General features: G+C 47.3%; 1 protein-coding gene across 1 annotated transcript in view; it reads right to left on the bottom strand.

Annotated features, from left to right (window-relative positions):
- Positions 1 to 17,937, bottom strand: part of KDM7A (lysine demethylase 7A) — a 1,445,788-nt gene that overhangs the window by 523,721 nt on the left and 904,130 nt on the right. The gene's annotated exons all lie outside the window — the stretch shown is intronic.

The raw sequence follows: 17,937 nt of genomic DNA on the forward strand, positions 1-17,937 counted from the left end.
TGCAGCAGCAAAGTTAGCAGACAAATTCATACGGTGTTATACTGTCACCTTCTTAACAACATTAAGTTTAGCAATACAGAATACTTACTTAACAGGAATGAAATTACTACTAATAATTATTGGAAGAGACTTCAGTCTCACCAAGTAAATACCCACCGTCAGACTTGTCCTGCACTGTAGCAATTCACAACTCAAAACCATCAACTTCCCAACTACCCAATTGGCATAGGTGTGAGAAGTCATACTGAAATGCAACATTTTTAAGCAAAATTATTTTACCTGAGAACAGTGAGGATGACTCAAGTACTGTGTCATTCCAGTGGAAATCAGATGCCCCAGCAGTCTCATCTGGTTATTACAGCATAAAATGCAGTACAGCAAAATGGACTGCGGATACCTGAAAACTGATGGAGAGGAAGATGGCAATCTTTACAGAAATGGCCTGGGGTGGGAGAGGGTAGATGGCTATCAGTGTGAACATACTCTTGGGGAGGGTATATGGTGATCACTGCAAATATGGACTGGGGCAGCCAGTCATCATTGTACAGATGAACTACTGAAGGTAAACAGCGATTAGTGTGGAGATGGCCTGAGGAGTTAGACGGCTATTGGGAATGGATCAAATCAGTGAAGTTAGTTTCAGCAAAGGTAAAATGTCTAAACACTGTTTGGCGAAACTAACTACACCGACAGTGAAGTGTGCATCTCTCTGTCCTCTGTTGTGCAGCCCTGGAAATGGTATATAAAAGTTCTGAGGGTGTGGGGGTGCAATAAAAATGATTTGTGATATGTTCACAAAAGGTAGTTTCTGCAAGACGTTTTCATATTTTTTTGCCTTTGCCAAAACTACCTTTAGCCAATCAACATGATTCCATGGCTATCAGTACAAAGATGGCTTGGAAGGATAGCTGCCAATTAGTGTAGACATGCACAGCATAATGAAGTCAAGCAAGAAGACGTTTACGACTCAGTGGTGCAGTGTTAGCATTGTCACCTCACATCAAGAAGTTCTCTGGTTCGATTCTCGACTGGAGTGCCTTCTGTACGGAGTCTGCATGTCTTCTCTTTGTTCATGTGGGTTTTCTCGGAGTACTCCGGTTTCCTCCCACGTTACAAAGACATGTGTCTAGAACATTTCACCCTGGGCCTCTGCTGAAAATTGGCTTTGTTCCAAGTCGGACTTTAAAAAAGAAGTTATGTACTCACCATAACGTTCCATGTTGGTAGCCCATCTCACCCTTCATTTTTACATATGGGTTTGGAGCTGATCCTCGGCTCCGACTCAGCCGATTTTCAAGCTTGAAGACTTTTGGTTGGCTCGTGGCTAAGCAGGCATCCTATGGTGCACCAGTGCAATCCCTAGATCTTGTTCGCTGCTCGCTAGAAACAGAAAGAAACCCCTAAGCAACAAACCCATACTAAAGGGTCACCAACCAAGAAATTTAAAGCATTACCTCCAGATCTTCCAGGATGGGGGCAGGAGGGCGGGTTGGTAAAAATGAAGGGTGGGATGGACTACCAACATGGAATGTTATGGTGAGTACATAACTTCTTTATGTTAGGTAGTCCAATCTCACCTTAATTTTTACATATGGGACAGCATCCCTAGTGCCTTATTCTTGGGTGGCTCATTGGAAGATGCTCCTGAGCACCGTGGAGCCAAAGGATGCTCTACCCCTAGAAGCCAAATCTAACTTATAATGAGTAATGAAGGTGTGAGGGGTAGCCCACGTAGCTGCTGCACAGATATGATCAATTGGTAGCCTGGCTTGAAAGGCTGCAGAGGTAGACAGAGACCAGGTAGAGTGAGCCTTGATCCTGTGGGGTAAAGGTCTGCCCTCCGAACTGTAGATGAAAGCTATGCAACTCGAAATCCAGTTAGACAATGTCACCTTAGAAACTGGTAAGCCCAATCTGGAATCAGAAAAAGAAACTAACAACTGGTCTGACTTCTGAAATTCTTTGGTCCGTTGTAAATAAAGACGTAGCTGTCTGTGAACATCCAGCTGGTGAAAACAATATTCAGCTGCATTGCTATGATTGGGAAAGAACACTGGAAGCTCAATGGACTGGTTCAATGTGGCAGAAAAACAAACTTTGGGAACAAACGAAGGATTGGTATGTAAAGAAACCCTGTCTTTATGAAAGACTAAATAAGGTGGCTTAATAGCCAGGGCTTGTAGCTCAGAAACACATCAAGCTGATGCAATAGCTACTACGAACACAGTCTTCCAAGACAAATATTTTAAGGAAGATGAATGAGACAGTTCAAAGGGAGGGGATGCTAGTTTGGACAACACAAATTTAAGTCCCAAGAAGCCACAGGTTCTTGTAATGGTGGTCTCAGTAAAGTGACTCCTCTCAAGAAAGTCTTCCATAGCTTATGAGACATAAGGTTGACATTTGGAGACCCTAAATAAAAATGTGAGATCGCCGCCAATTGTACTTTGATGGTGGCCGCGGCAGATCCCTGCTGAAAAAGCTCCGAAAGGAATTCCAGATTCACAGGAACGGGAGCGGTGTAAGGATCCACTTTCATTTTCTGTGCCCAAATAGAGAACCTTTTCCATTTACTGTCATACAGCCTTCTGGTTGAGCGTTTATGCGAGGATAAAAGAAGATGGGACACTAATGACAACATCATGAAGCCTGACTAGAGATGGAACTGGAGCAGCCAAGCTGTCAATTTGAGGGTATGGAGAGAGGGGTGTAGCGAACTCATGTGGGTCAATAAATCTGGAACTGGGTCCAGAATCCAAGGATCGTCCAGGAGAGAGGTTTTGTGCTCTTTCGGCGGGAAGACGAACTGTCATATCCACTGTGTCTACCTCTGCGCCTATAAAAATCACAGATTGCGAGGGCAGTAATGCAGATTTTTGCCAATTTATGGAGATCCCTAGTTGAGCACAAAGCTGGATGGTGGCGTCCCTGTTTTGGAGGAGTAGATGCCTGGTGGGGGCGGTCAGGAGTCAGTCATCCAAACAGGGAAACACCTGGAATCCCTGACGTCTCAGGTGATCTGTCACTACTGCCATGCATTTGGTGAACACCCTGGGGGCTGTGGTGAGACCAAAGGGCAGAGCACGACACTGATAATGGCTGGCTCCCAGCCAGAAGTGCAGATACCTCCTTGACGCCTTGTCCATTTTTATATGGTAGTAGGCGTCTTGGAGATCCAGGGAGCACATCCAATAGTCTTTCTTAACAACGGGAGTATCGACTGCAGTGTGACCATCCGAAACTTGTCCTTTTTCATGGATTTGTTTAATCTGCTGAGGTCCAATATTGGCCTCTAGTCTCCGGTTTGTTTTAGGATTAAAAAGAACCTGGAGTAAGTTCCGGATCCTGTCTGGTCTGCTGGGATGGGCTGGATGACTCTTTCTGAGAGCAACTTGTTGATCTCCACAGTTGCCTGATCCCTGTGATTGGGTGGAGCATCTGGGATCTTCATGGGAACAAACGGTGGAAGGAAAAAGGGCATGGTATAGTCTCTGGTAACAACTCTTTGTACCCACTTGTCTTGGGTTATATTTAGCCAGGCTTATGAATACAAAGAGATGCGACCCCTGACTGGCCCCAGAGAAACGTATTTGCACTCGGACCCCACATCAGGAGCGCTGATAAGGCCGCCCTCGAAAGGAATCACGGCCTTGCTGGTATTGCGGACTGCCCCTGTCTCCAGGGCGACGTCTACCATTTCCTCCTCCTCTGCCTCTGAAAGAGGAGTCACTCTGTGTCCGGAAAGGCCCTCTGGGACTTTTTGAACCACATTTTACCTCCCCTTTGACCTTTGGAGTATGGTCGAGAGGGGACGGTAAAACAGACTCCCACGGCACAGACAGTCTTTTCTTCCTGCTCACACCGAGTGAGTGTTTCATTCACCTTGGGACAAAACAAGGAGGAACCATCAAATGGGGCATTTGTGAAGGTGGACTTAAAAGGCTCCGCAAAGTTACACAAGCACATCCAGGAGTGGCACCTAAGGGCAACTCCTGAACCCGCTGCTCTGCTCGCTCCATCAGCCGCATGGGAGATAAGCCGCATGGAGGAGTTAACTACTGAATTTAGGGTGGACAACTGAGGAGAGATCCTATCAGGGACTCCCTCAGGACAAGCACCCTGTGTGGAATATCCTAACTCCTTGAGGAGATCCCTCTGCAACCTCGTGAAATGGGCAAGACAGTTCAGAGATCGAAGTGTACAAGCCGCTGAACTAAATACACGCTTCCCAAATCTGTCCCATCTGTCGAGACTCCTTGTTTGGCAGATGAACAGAGGAAGAAGTCTCCGCCAACTCCTTCTTCATGGCTGTCGCCACCATCATGGCATCTACGGGAACGCCCTTAGACAAGAATTCTTTTCCAGGAAAGGCAGATAGGAACTTATTTTGTCTTCTAGCAACTGGCTCCACGGCATCGGGAGTATCCCACACCTTCTGACTAACCAGATCCATTAGCTCATCGAAAGGTGGAGACACCCAAGAGGCAGAGGGTTGAGACCCGAAAGCCTTCAGGTACACCGACTCCTCATCAGAAGGGTTGACAGTGGGCCAGTCGCACCTCTGTTTAAGGATCTCTAGAATGTCCACAAAGGAGACATCATCAGAGGACGACTTGGGGGACCCCTCAGACTCCTCGAGGTCAGTGTCCGATGTCAGAGACTCATCCTGGGAGTCAATATACTTCCTCTTGCATACTCTCTTCCGAGGGGGCTCCTAGAAAGGACCTTCTGGGGAGGCCCAGGAAGAGTGGGGGCCACCAGCCGGTGGCTCCTGAGGCTGTGGGTCTCTGCTGTCTCCGGAGAGAGTAGGTACTGAGACTGAAGTGGGAGCCCTGGGGAGAAGAGTGCTTGTACCACTGGCAGGGGCTGTAGAGTGAGACAGCACACTCCTCATCACCTCAAAAGCAGACCTCTCTGACTCCGAAGACCATCCCCGCTCCGAAGAGACAAAGGACAGTGCCGGAGCCAGAGCCATTGGCTCCAAGACAGATGCAGGGTACGAGCTCACCCTGGCAGAAGCACCGAGAGGAACGCTCAGAACTGACAAAGATTGATTCAAACCATCCCCATCGGTGCCGACAGAAGAGCTTCGGTCCCTGGACACGACAGACGGAGCCCAGCATGTCGGAGCCGAACTCGGCTCCAATGCAACAGCAAGGGGAGCCGGGACCGAGGGTTCCTCTGTTGGCAACACGCACTCCGGCTCCGAAAAGCCAACATGGCTCACAGGAGGAATCAAGGATGAGGGCAAAACTGGTTTGAGTGGCTCCAGAACCGATTGGGTCAGAGCCAACAAAAATTTAGGCAGAGCACTCTACTTCAGGAGTCTCAGTACTACCCTCTCCACATCTTCCGAAAGATTCCTGGAAGATAAAGTTGGGGATCTTGACCTAGCAGGCACTGGAGATTTGACCAGCAAGGAGACAGGTAGGGGCTCTACAGACCGGCTCAGAGCAGAAGAGTCAACTATTACCAAGGGTTCAGCAGTCGGCACCGAAGCACCTGTGACCAACTCTGAAACCACGGTGCTCTCCTTCGGCTCTGAAGACTGAGGAGTCGAGGAGGCAGATTTTGTTAATTTGGAAGGTGGCTCCGAAACACCAGCCAGTGCTGGAGAAGGCCTTTTTGAACCTTTTGATTTTGAGTCAGATCTTGACTTTGAAGACTTAGACGGAGAAGCCGACAAACCAGATAAGGCTTCCTCGAAGGTTGGCTTCAGAAGACCCCTGGGTATCAGTTTGTTCTTTCTCTCCTGCAACACTCTAGGAGAGAAAGCATGACAGAACAAACATGATTCCTGCAAATGGATGGCTCCCAAGCAGTAGACACAGCTACTGTGGCCATCCGTCAAAGACATTTTCTGGGAGCACTTCATACATTTTTTGAACCCAGAGGGTTTGTGCTCCTTGCTATCCTTAGACATTACAAACACATAAGCAACCAGACGAGAAAAGAGAAAGAGAATAACTGAGGACTAGGTCCTCTAACTAAAATGGGCCTAGCCCTGCAGAAGAATTACACAAGGACTAGGTCCTCTAAGTTAAACGAGCCTAGCCTGGTGTAAGAGAAAAGTACAGTTGAGTACCTACCATAAATGTAGATGTTCGAGTGTACTCACTGTTGCAGTCATTACAATAGGGTTACCCTGCTGGCAGGCTACCCGCAGTCAGCCTGAGTTCCAAAATCTAGGTTCGGCGTCGGTTGCTGTCGCCTCCTCCCTGACGTCAGTGCGCCAGGGGTATAAAAGATGCAGCTGACGCCGTTTTCTTCAGATTTTCTTGCCCAGATTTCAGGTGCCCCTAAAATGGTAGGCTCACTAATGCCAAAAAGCATGCATAACCAAAAAATAACTTTTCCTTCATCTACAAGCAAATACACCACATAGGTTGTATGGAATAGAGAAGTACAGATAAGTCCCAGCAAGGAAAAGGGGGAATGGAGGGAGGGTAACCTTATTCTGTGTGTTTGGGTAAAAGGTAGGCAAGTGAATTGTTTGGTTAAGAACCACACTGGTCACTACCTTAGGCATAAATGTAGTGTTTGTCCTCAGAGAAACGATGTCAGGATGGAAAATGATAAAAGGTTCCACAGCCATGAGTGCCTGTAACTCTGAGACTCGTCTAGCGGAGGTTACTGCTAGGAGCAGAGCTGTTTTCCAGGATAATTTTATATCAGCTGCAGAGGCTGGCTCAAAAGGAGGCAGTGTAAGATTTTCCAAGACATAGTTGAGGTCCCATGCAGGTATTGGTGCTCTCCTTGGGGGTCTTATGTTTCTGGCCCCTCTGAGGTACTGCCTTAGTAATGGATGAGAAAAAATAGGTGGTTCTGTATTGTAATGAGCTGAAATGGCAGAGGCATGAATTTTAATGGAAAAAAAGGAAAGGCCTTTATCCAGCATCTCAGTTAAGTATTGCAAAATCTGAGGAATATTTGGAACAATCGTGTCAATACCTTGTGCTTGGTTCCAAGCACAGAATCTCTTCCATTTTTCTGCATAAGATTTTCTGGTGCTAGGCCTCCTGGCCTCCAAAATAACATCCATAACTGCTTTAGAAAGAGGTGTGTCTTGAATGGCTACATTACCCACCATGCTGCCAGGTTTAGGGTCCTAAGTTGGCTGTGCAGTATCTGACTGTCTTGTTGAGTCAATAAGTGAGGAATTTGAGGTAGTGTCCAAACTGAGCATTGGGACAAGCTCTTTAGGATTGGGTACCAGTGCAGGCGGGGCCAGTCTGGGGCAATCAGAATCATTTTTGGCTTCTCTTGTCTGACCTTGAGGAGTACCTTGGGGAGGAGAGGCAGAGGAGGAAAGGCATATACTGTTAGGTTTTTCCAGCTGAAGGACAGAGCATCCACTTTCCATGCTTGCTTGTGATAAGTCCTTGTGCAGAATCTTTGTAGTTGGCAATTGTGAGGAGAGGCAAATAGGTCTATGTCCGGGCATCCCCAGTTCCTTGTTATCATGCTGAAGACTTGTGGATCCAATTTCCACTCGTGGGGAACCATTAGGTTTCTGCTTAGTTCATATGCCAGAGTATTTTTTCCTTCCTGGCAGGAATTGTGCTTGCAGATGTACTTGGTAAGTCAATGCTGTGTCCCACAAGTTCGTGGCTAGTCTGCAGAGGGGGTAGGAATGTGTGCCCCCTTGCTTGTTTATGTACCACATGACTGTGGTATTGTCCGTCTATCAGTAGTTGTCCTAGATGAAGTAGATCCTTGAAGGCTGTCAGGGCATGTTGAACTGCTAGCATCTCTTTTTGATTGATATGTAGATGCATTTGACTTGCGGACCATGTGCCCTGAATACATCTTCCTGCCATATGTGCCCCCCAGGCATAATCTGATACATCTGTTGTCAATGTCTGCCTGGCTGTGGGTAAGGTGAATGGCTGTCCCGTGTTGTGGTGACAGGCTTTTGCCCACCATCAAAACTCCTGTTGCAGGCAGGGAATGAGGGTAATTATTGTTTCCAGGCTGTGGCAATGTTAAGTCCAAACACTTTTTAGATACCATTGAAGTTTCCTCATATGCAATCTTGCATATGGAATTAGCAGAATGCAGGGTGCCATGAAGCCCAAAGCCTGCAGAATTTTTATTGCAGATAAAGTACAGTTTTGTACCTACCATAAATGTAGATGTCCGAACTGGATAGCATCTGCAGTCATAACAAGTGGGTTGTCCTGTCGTCAGGCAGCCCTTCAGTCGGCCGGATTCCAAAGTCCGGGTCCGGCTTCGGCTGATGTCGCACTCCACCCGACGTCATCTCTGTTGGTCTTCGGGTATAAAGGCATCAGCCGACGCCATTTTCCTCAGTGTTTCTTGCCCCAGATGCCAGTAGCCCTCTTGCAGGCTAAAATTTGGATAGATGCCAGTGTTTCCAAAAAGATAGAGGTAAACACAACAATAAGCATGTATGTACATATACACAAACAAATACACCATAAAAGACTCCCCCCCAACAGCTAGCTATTAGAAGGGTAAACACCCTAGGAGTACCACAGAGGGGATGGTGGGAGGGTAATCCTGACTGCAGATGCTATCCAGTTCGGACATCTACATTTATGGTAGGTACAAAACTGTACTATGTCCTTCATGGATGCATCTGCAGTCATAACAAGTGGGTAGAATACCATAGCCAACTAGGGGAGGAGGATAAAAGTAGATTATGGTGTGTTTAGGATCCCTTGCAGTACAGCAGTGGCAAACCCTGCTCGGGATCTGGAATATAGAGGCAAATTATAATGCTTGGCAAATGTATGCACGGAGGTCCAAGTAGCCGCCTCAATAATGTCTTTGGTTGCCACTCCTCGTAAGAAGGCTGTGGTAGTGGCTGTTGCTCTTGTAGAATGAGGTCTTATGTTCTGTGGAATTGGTTTTCCATGGAAGGAGTAACAGAATCGTATGCAATTTCCTATCCATTTGGAGATTGTCTGTTTGGAAATAGCTTTTCCTTCCCTTCCTGTTGCATAGGCTACAAAAGTTGGTCAGTCTTTCTGCTATTTTTGTTCTGTCCAAGTAGTAGCGTAGCTGTCTATGTACATCCAAGGTATGCAGTATTCTTTCCCCTCTATTTTGTGGGTTGGGAAAGAAGGTAGGTAGGTGGATTGCCTGGTTTAAAGACACTCTGGATACCACCTTAGGCATAAATGTAGGATTAGTCCTCATGGACACTCTATCTTGGTGGAAGATTAGGAAGGGTTGCACTGCCATTAAGGCCTGTAGTTCTGAAACCCTCCTTGCTGAAGTAATTGCAGTAGGAAAGCAGTTTTCCATGACAGGTGTTGTAGGTCTGCTGTTGCTGCTGGTTCAAAGGGTGCTAGTGTCAACTTTTCTAGCACAAAGTTTAAATCCCAAGCTGGTAATGGTGGTTTCCTTGGAGGTTTTACATTCTTGATTCCTCTGAGGAATTGTCTGAGCAAAGGGTGCGAAAAAACAGGTGTATCAAAGCTGTATTCTGCTGAAATAGCTGATGCATGTATCTTGATGGAGGGGTAGGACAGGCCTGAATGAAGAAGTTCGGCCAGATACTCCAGAATGTTAGGCATATCTATGTTTGACACATCTTTTCCTCTTTCCGTACTCCAGATGACAAACCTTTTCCATTTTCCAGCATAGTTCCTTCTTGTTGAAGGTCTGCGTGCTTCCAGAATAATGTCTTTAACTCTTTGGGAAAGTTCTGGAATAGCTGCTGTTATGTGATGTTCCATGCAGTCAGTTGTAAGGTTTTTAGGTTTGGATGTATGATGCTGTAGTTGTTCTGCGTTAGCATCAAAGGCATCAGGGGAATTGTCCACATATTGTTCGAGACATGCTCCTCAGTAGTGGGTACCAGTGTTGTCTTGGCCAGTTTGGAGCTATCAGGATTATCCTTGGACGCTCTTCCTTGATTTTCAGTAGTACCTTGTGTATCAAAGGAAGAGGCGGAATGCATATGCTGTTAGGCCTTTCCAGTTGAAAGAGAGCGAATCCACTTTCCATGCTAATGGGTGGAATGTCCTTGTGCAGAATTTTTGAGCTGGTGATTGAGAGGTGATGCGAATAGGTCTATCTGTGGCATTCCCCATTTCTTTGAGATGGTCTTGAAGATGTCCGGATGAAGCTTCCATTCGTGGGCATCCGGGTGGTTCTGCTTAATATGTCTGCTAGGGTATTGTCTTTCCTGGTACAAATATTGCCTGTAACTGGATGTTGTAGCTGAGTGCCAGGGTCCACAGCTCCAAGGTCATTCTGCATAGGGGTATGAATGAGTGCCTCCCTGTTTGTTGATGTACCACATGACTGTGGTGTTGTCTGTCCTTATCATCAACTGGCCCTCTTTGAGAAAAAGGTTTGAACTTTTGGATTGCCAGTTTTACTGCCAGCATTTCTTTTAGGTTGATGTGCAGTTGAAGTTGATCCTGTGTCCACAATCCTTGCACGCATTTGTCCAGCATGTGTGCCCCCATCCTAGGTCTGAAGCGCCTGTTGTGATGGTCTGGCTTGCTTGACATCTGCGAAAGGGTAGGCCTGGGTTTGACTGGCATGCCTGAGCCCACCATAGGAACTCCTGTTTTAAGCATGGAATTAGTGGGATTTCTGTTTCTAGACTGTGTCTGTGTTGGGACCATAAATTCTTTAGGTACCACTGTAGTTTTCTCATATGTAGTCTGGCAAATGGAACCAAGATTATGCATGATGCCATGAAGCCCAAGGCCTGCAGTACTTTTCTTGCTGTTAACTTGTTCAGTTTTGTTAGTGCCAAGAAGTATAGAGGGAGTTCTCTTTGTTTTTCTGTAGTCAGGAATGCCACTTGTTTTACTGTGTCCAATTCCGCCAAGAAAGTCCTTGTTTGGGATGGTATTAGCCTTGACTTTTGTAAATTGACTGTGTATCCCAGTGCTTGTAGCAAGTAAATGACCCTTTGTAAATCTGTTGTCAGCTTGCTTTTGTTGTCCCCTTGTAGCAGGCAGTCGTCCAGGTATGGGTAAATTTGAATTCCCTGAAGTCTGCAATGGGCGATTACTGATGCCAGGCATTTTGTGAATACTCTGGGCAGTAGATAAGCCAAAAGGCAATGCTGAGAATTGATAGTGCTCTGATCCTGCAAGAAATCTGAGGTATCTTCTGCAGATTGGTCGAATGGGGACGTGCAGGTATGCCTCCTTGAGATCTAGAGTTACCAGCCAAGACTCCTTGCCCAGCATGGGAAGAAGTTGCTGTAGGGTCAGCATTTTGAATTTTGGGACAATGATGTATGAATTTAAGGTGGACAGGTCGAGAATTGGTCTCCAACTTTTTCCTTTCTTGGAACTAGGAATAGTCTGGAGTAGAACCCCTTTCCTTGCTCTGCTGCTGGCACTCTTTCCACAGCTCTCATGTTTGCTAACTCCATTATCTGGTAGAGCCTCTGTTTTTGATTTGGAGGTAGATCTGGCATTCCTCTTTGACTGGAATAGTGTGGAAGTGAAACCGTAACCTTGATCTATGGTTTGTAAAATCCACTTGTCCTTTGTTATGTAGTGCCAGTTCTTTGAAAATAAGGTTAACTTTCCGCCTAGAGGAGCTGCTATTTGTTCCCTGGTAGGCGGTTTAGGTTAAGTCACTGTGGTTGTGTTGATGTAGTGGCAGTGGCCGTGTCTGTGCCTCTGTTGTTACCTTGCCACTGTCTTCCTCTGTAGGCACCTCCTCTGGATTGGTTTCTGCCTCTGGAACGTCTATTCCTGCCCCTTTGAAATTTTGTGGAGTCAGGAAAAGACCAATTTTTGGCAGGCCAGTTCCTGCTAAACCTTGGGGTTGAACCTGCAAGAAATCTTTAACAGTTTGAACAGATTTTGCCTTTTCTTCCATTTTCTTCATAACCTGCTGGGCAGATGTACCAAACAAACTTGTCTTGTCCATAGGAGCATCTAGCAACTTAGCTTTAACATGATCCGGTAAAGCTTGTTCCTTTAGCCATGCATGCCTTCTTATCACTGTGCCTGTCATGGCTGATCTAAATGAAGCCTCCAGTGCATCATAGCCACATTTTAAGGAATGGTTGCTAACCTGTTGTATGTTATTTACCATATCTAATACATATTTCTTATCAAGAGATTCATCAGTGGTTAGTTTTTAGTTAACTGATCCAGCATAAACTCTTGGTATTGTATCATGTGAAACTGACAGTTTAAAGCTCTAGCTGAGAGAGTAGCTGAAGTGTAGACCTTTTACCCCATCTGTCTAATGACCTTGCTTCCCTTTCAGAAGGAATAGGGTTTTAGCTATGGTCGCTACTGCCTTGGGGCCCTGGGATATAGTTTCTGGGTCTGCAAGTGGAGCCTTGTAAAGGTGGTGATGAGTATCTGGCACCCTGTAAAATCTGTCTGGTTTGGCAGGAGCTGGGGGTAAAGAATCTGGAGAGCAAACATCATTGAAAGCATCATCCACCACAGAGAGAACAGGGGTATAGCCAAGGGCCTGTGCTGAGGGAGGTGCAGAAAGGTCCTAAGTCTTTTCTGGAGTCTGAAAAATCCTGTTGCTGCCATTGGAACTGTTCTCGCATGGCATGCAAAGTTTCCCCAAAGGAAAATTCTTCTGGTGGGGAAGCAGCTGGGATGGATTCTTCAGCATCAGAATCTTCAAAATTGGAGAAGGGAGCCTCTGGCTGGTCAGTTATGTCTGATTCATCAGCAGAATCATCAGAGGACACTGGCTCGGGGGGCTCTGCCCTAGGTCTCTTCTCTGGGGGCTGAGAGGCCCTGTCTGGGTGAGATTGAGATCCTCTAATTAAAGAAATTAAATCTTCTGCCAAGGTAAGCATTTGAGAACTAGAAGAGGGCCTGGAAGGTGGTTTAACAGGCACTGTTTTAGTAGTCTTGGCAGCTTTAGCCCTGGCGAAGGCCTTAATGGACATGGCTGCTGGAGGCCTAGCAGCACCACGTGCTGGGGTAGAAACATCCAAGGGGATGGTGTCTGATAAGTCAACCACCGTAGTGGGTAAAATTTCTGAAATCGTTTCAAGAGTTGTAGCAGGGGCCTCAGTTGTAGGAATAGGTTCAGCTGTACTTTGTTCAGTTTTCTCGGTTTCGGCCGAAACCGAGACACTCGCGGTTTGCTTGACCAAGGTTTCGGCCGAAACCGCGGACCACGAGTGTCGGTCTTTATCTTTGCGTTTTTTGCCAGATTGGGTAGTCGGAGGATCCGACGGCATAATGTACGCAAAATCAGAACCGAAAAACTGTTCTGCGAACTCCGACCGACGCCTAAGCGTTCGGTTGAAGGAAGCACAGGCAACAGGCTGCTACGTCGTGGGCTGGGCCTAAACAAGGCAGACAGTAAGAGTGGAAATCTTTATGAGGTATTTGTTTCCCACAGTTTAAACAATTGTTAACTTTTTCTGACATCGGCTGAGGCAAGAAAGAGTCCCCAACAGGGGTACTTAGCTTTAGAAGTCTTCGAAGTAGTATTCGGTAGAAGTAATCTCTGGATCCGACCGACCGGCACTTGCGAACAGCTTCTGCTTCGGGCGCCACGCGGCAAGAAAGACTGGGGAAAATGGCGTCGGCTGATGCCTTTATACCCGAAGACCAACAGAGATGACGTTGGGTGGAGTGCGACATCAGCCGAAGCCGGACCCGGACTTTGGAATCCGGCCGACTGAAGGGCTGCCTGACGACAGGACAACCCACTTGTTATGACTGCAGATGCATCCATGAAGGACATCTGGGTCTTTGTTGTCAATATTTTGAAATAAGTAGTCAGTTGTCTGTGTTTGTCTGGTGTGAGATAAGCCATCAGGGCAGTTGTATTTAAGCTTGCACCCAGGAATATTATCTCTTGAGAGGGTACGAGTTTTGATTTCTTTTCGTTTACTGTGTACCCTAGGCCTGCTAGTAATGTTTTTACAAACGCCAGATGCTGTAGTAGAGTATCCTTGTTCTCTGCTTGAATAAGGCAGTCATCCAAGTAAGGATATATTTGAATTCCTCTTTGTCTGCAAAAAGCAATTACTGGTGCCAGGCACTTTGTGAAGACCCTGGGAGCAGTAGATAAGCCAAAGGGCAGTGCAGAGAATTGGTAATGCATTGAGCCAGCTATAAATCTGAGGTATCTTCTGCAAGATTGTCTGATTGGGACATGCAGGTATGCGTCTTTTAGGTCTAAAGTCACAAGCCAAGCCTTCTTGCCCAGCATGGGCAGAAGCTGCTGCAGAGTTAACATTTTGAATTTTGGAATGTCCAGGAATGTGTTCAGGATAGACAGGTCCAGTATTGGTCTCCAGGTTTTGTCCTTTCTGGGCACCAAGAATAGCCTTGAGTAAAATCCTCGTCCCTTCTCTTGCTGTGGTACTTGCTGAATGGCCCTCATGTCCATGAGGGATGAAACTTGTTTTTGTGCCTCTGCCCATTGATTGCGTGGCAGGTCTGGCATACCGTTTGGCCTTGGTAGGGTGTGAAAGTGGAACCTGTAGCCCTGGGATACGATATTTAAGACCAATTTGTCCTGAGTGATCATGTGACAATTTTGAGCAAAAAGTGCTAGTTTTCCCCCCAAGGGAGCTGCCAGAAGATAAGTGCTTGGTACTGGCAGGGGAAAGTCATTGAGACCTGTATGGCTGTGATTTTTCTTCTCCGCTTTTGGAGGTTGAAGCACCCCATTGTTTAGGCCTGTATGAGCCTTGGGGCTGTGATCTGCCTCTGGGGCGTCTGTATCTACCTCTTTGTAGCCTGTCTGACACTGGAAAGGACCAATTCTTTGCAGGCCAGTTCCTGCTAAATTTGGGAGGATGTACCTGTAAGAAATCCTTGACTGTTTGCATAGATTTAGCTTTGTCCTCTATTTTCTTCAAAACTTCTTCTGCTTTAACACCAAACAAGGTATCATGTTGTAATGGAGCATCTAATAATTTTGCTTTAACATGATCAGGCAGATTCTGTTATTTTATGGTTGCAGACAAATGAAGATACCTACTCAGATGGAACGTTATGGTGAGTACATAACTTCTTAATCTGAAGTAGGAACTTCATTTGTCAGCAACCTTTGGGACAGAGTCCCCAGCTACCTAAATCTTGGGTGGCCTTCATGTTAGAATATTCCGGAGCACTGCAGAGCCAAAAGACGCCCTACCTCGGGAGACAATATCTACTCTGTAGTGGCTGATAAAGGTATGAGATGAAGCCCAAGTGGCTGTGGAACAAATGTCATCCAGGGAAACCCTAGCCTTGAAAGCAGCCGATGTAGCAACGGCCCTAGTAGAATGAGCACGGACTCCCTGAGGTGCAGGCCTTCCCGAGCTCTGATATGCTAAGAGAATACAACTAGATATCCATCGGGAGAGGGTAACTTTAGAAACCGACTTGCCGAAGTTGTTTTTGGCAAAGGAGACAAACAACTGATCGGATTTGCCTATGACCAGTAGTTCGATGAATATAAAAACGTAGTTGTCTGTGCACGTCTAAAGAGTGCAGCTTATACTCTCCTTTGTTTTGATAGTTGGGGAAGAATATTGGAAGATTAATAGATTGATTAAGGTTAGCTTCCGAAGATACCTTAGGTAGAAAAAACGGGTTGATCCTGAGGTGAACTCTGTCTGGGTGGAAGACCAAATACGGTGGTTTGACACAGAGAGCCTGGAGTTCCGAAACCCTCTTGGCTGAAGTTATGGCCACCAAAAAGACAGTTTTCCAAGAGAGGTATTTAAGATCAACAGTGGCCGCCGGCTCGAAAGGGGGGCTAGTCAAGGCCTGAAAAACTAGGGATAAATCCCATGGAGGTACCTCCTCTTTGACCGGGGGCCTGAGGAGGAAGGTACCCTTAAGGAAGGTCTTACACAGTTTGGAAGTAAGAAGCGGGCCTGACTCCTGCCCTACATGATAGTGTGAAATTACTGCAAGTTGTACCTTGACCGTGGAGGAACTAGCCCCCTGGTGAAAGAGAGAAGTTAGAAAATCTAGAACCGACACTGTAAAGGGATCTAAATGACGGTGCTCTGCCCAAATGGAAAAACGTTTCCATTTACTCCGATAGACCCTTCTGGTGGAAGGCTTGTGAGCTGCTACTAGAATGGCTTTGACTGGTGGTGAGATTCCGGGAGTCCTTATCAGGAGTGGAACTGGAGCAACCAAGTCGTCAGCTTTAGGTTGGCCAGGTTCGGAGTCGGGAGACCCAGGGGGTGTGAAATGAGATCCGGGAGGGGATCCAGAATCCAGGGCGGATGAATCAGGTGAGACCATAGGTAAGGGAACCACGTCTGACGAGGCCAGAATGGGGCAATGAGGATCATCTTGCTCCCCAACTGACTGGCTTTCTGCAATAGTTTCAACATCAGGGGCAGAGGCGGGTAAGCATAAAGCAGACCGGGAGGCCAAGCACGAACTAGAGAGTCTCTCGGGGACTCCCCCGGAGGGGGGATCAGAGCGAAGTAATCATTGCATTTGGTATTTGAGGGAGAGGCAAAAAGATCGCAACAAGGTCGCCCCCATCGGGCAAATACTTGCTCTGCAACTAGAGGATTGAGAGACCATTCGTAAGGAGTCAGGACAGTACGACTGAGCCTGTCTGCTAAAATGTTGGACCGTCCCGGAATGTGCGTTGCGATGACAAAGCGGTTAGTGGATATCGCCCATTCCCACACTGTTATGGCCTCGCGGCAGAGTGGGTAAGACCTGGTTCCCCCCTGTTTTTGATGTACCAGACGACTGACATGTTGTCCGTCTGTACCGCAATCGTCCTCACCGGAAGAGGGTTGTGAAGTGCTTGCAACGTCAAAAGCACCGCCCTCATCTCCAGGACGTTGATATGCAATGAGGTCTCTATGTCGTTCCACGTGCCTTGGACTGTTCTGCCCGAATAGTGCCCCCCCCACCCCAGGCGAGAAGCGTCCGTGGTCACTGTGGCGACTGGCGGAGGCAGCGAGAAGGGGCTTCCCGTGTGGAGATTGGGGGACTAGAGCCACCACACGAGCGACCTTTTGCAAACCCTGCTTAGGGGAATGGGATGAGACAGGGGATTGCGAGATAGGGACCATTGTACCTGGAGGGTCCACTGTATGACCCTCATATTCAGCCGGGCCAATGGCAGCAGCGGAATTGCTGCCGCCATGGACCCTAGAGCCCTCAGGACCAATTCCCAAGGAGCTTGAAGTTGAAGGATGGCCTGCACGTGCAACCTCAGGTTCTGAAGCCGATCTGGAGTCAAGAAAGCAAGCATCAGTCTGGAGTCCAATCCCGCCCCTATGAAATCCAATACTTGTGTAGGAGCCCGGGAGGATTTGACCATGTTGATGGTCAACCCTAAGAGTGGAGCCAGATTGAGGAAATAATCCCTGCATGAGCAAAGAAGATGCCTTGTTGGGGCGGTAAGGAGCCAGTCGTCTAGGTACAGAAAGACCTGAATTCCCTGGAGTCTCAGGTGGGCCGCTATCGCTGCCAAGACCTTGGTGAACACCCTGGGGGCTGAGGTGAGACCGAAGGGAAGGGCCCTGAACTGAAATGGCTGGCTCCCAGCTGGAAGCGGAGAAACCTCCTGACGGAGAAAATGTCTGTCTACGAGAATATAATAGTACGCATCCTTGAGGTCTATTGAGCACATCCAGTCGTTCTCCCGCAGTAGTGGGAGAATAGAATGCAGTGTGACCATCTGGAACTTTACTTTTGGTACTGCCAGGTTCAAGACAGAGAGGTCCAGGATGGGCCTCGCGTCCCCCGTCTTTTTTGGCACCAGAAAGAACCTGAAGTAAAACCCTGATCCGAGCTGATCTGGGGGGACGAGCTGGATGGCTCTTTTTTGTAAGAGCTGCGAATTTCTGCAGCAGCCACCTCCCTCTGATTGGGTGGTACATCGGGGAGGCTTCTGATTCTGGGGGTTACAAGAAAGGGAATTTGGTAGCCTCTGGATATAACACGAAGCACCCAGCGATCCGTTGTTATGGACTCCCACATTGCTAGATGCCTCGAAAAACGTCCCCCGACTGACTCCAGA

Source organism: Protopterus annectens, chromosome 11.part0 (assembly GCF_019279795.1).
Source record: "Protopterus annectens isolate FY-2018-M chromosome 11.part0, PAN1.0, whole genome shotgun sequence".
NCBI classification, from domain to species: Eukaryota; Metazoa; Chordata; order Ceratodontiformes; family Protopteridae; genus Protopterus; species Protopterus annectens.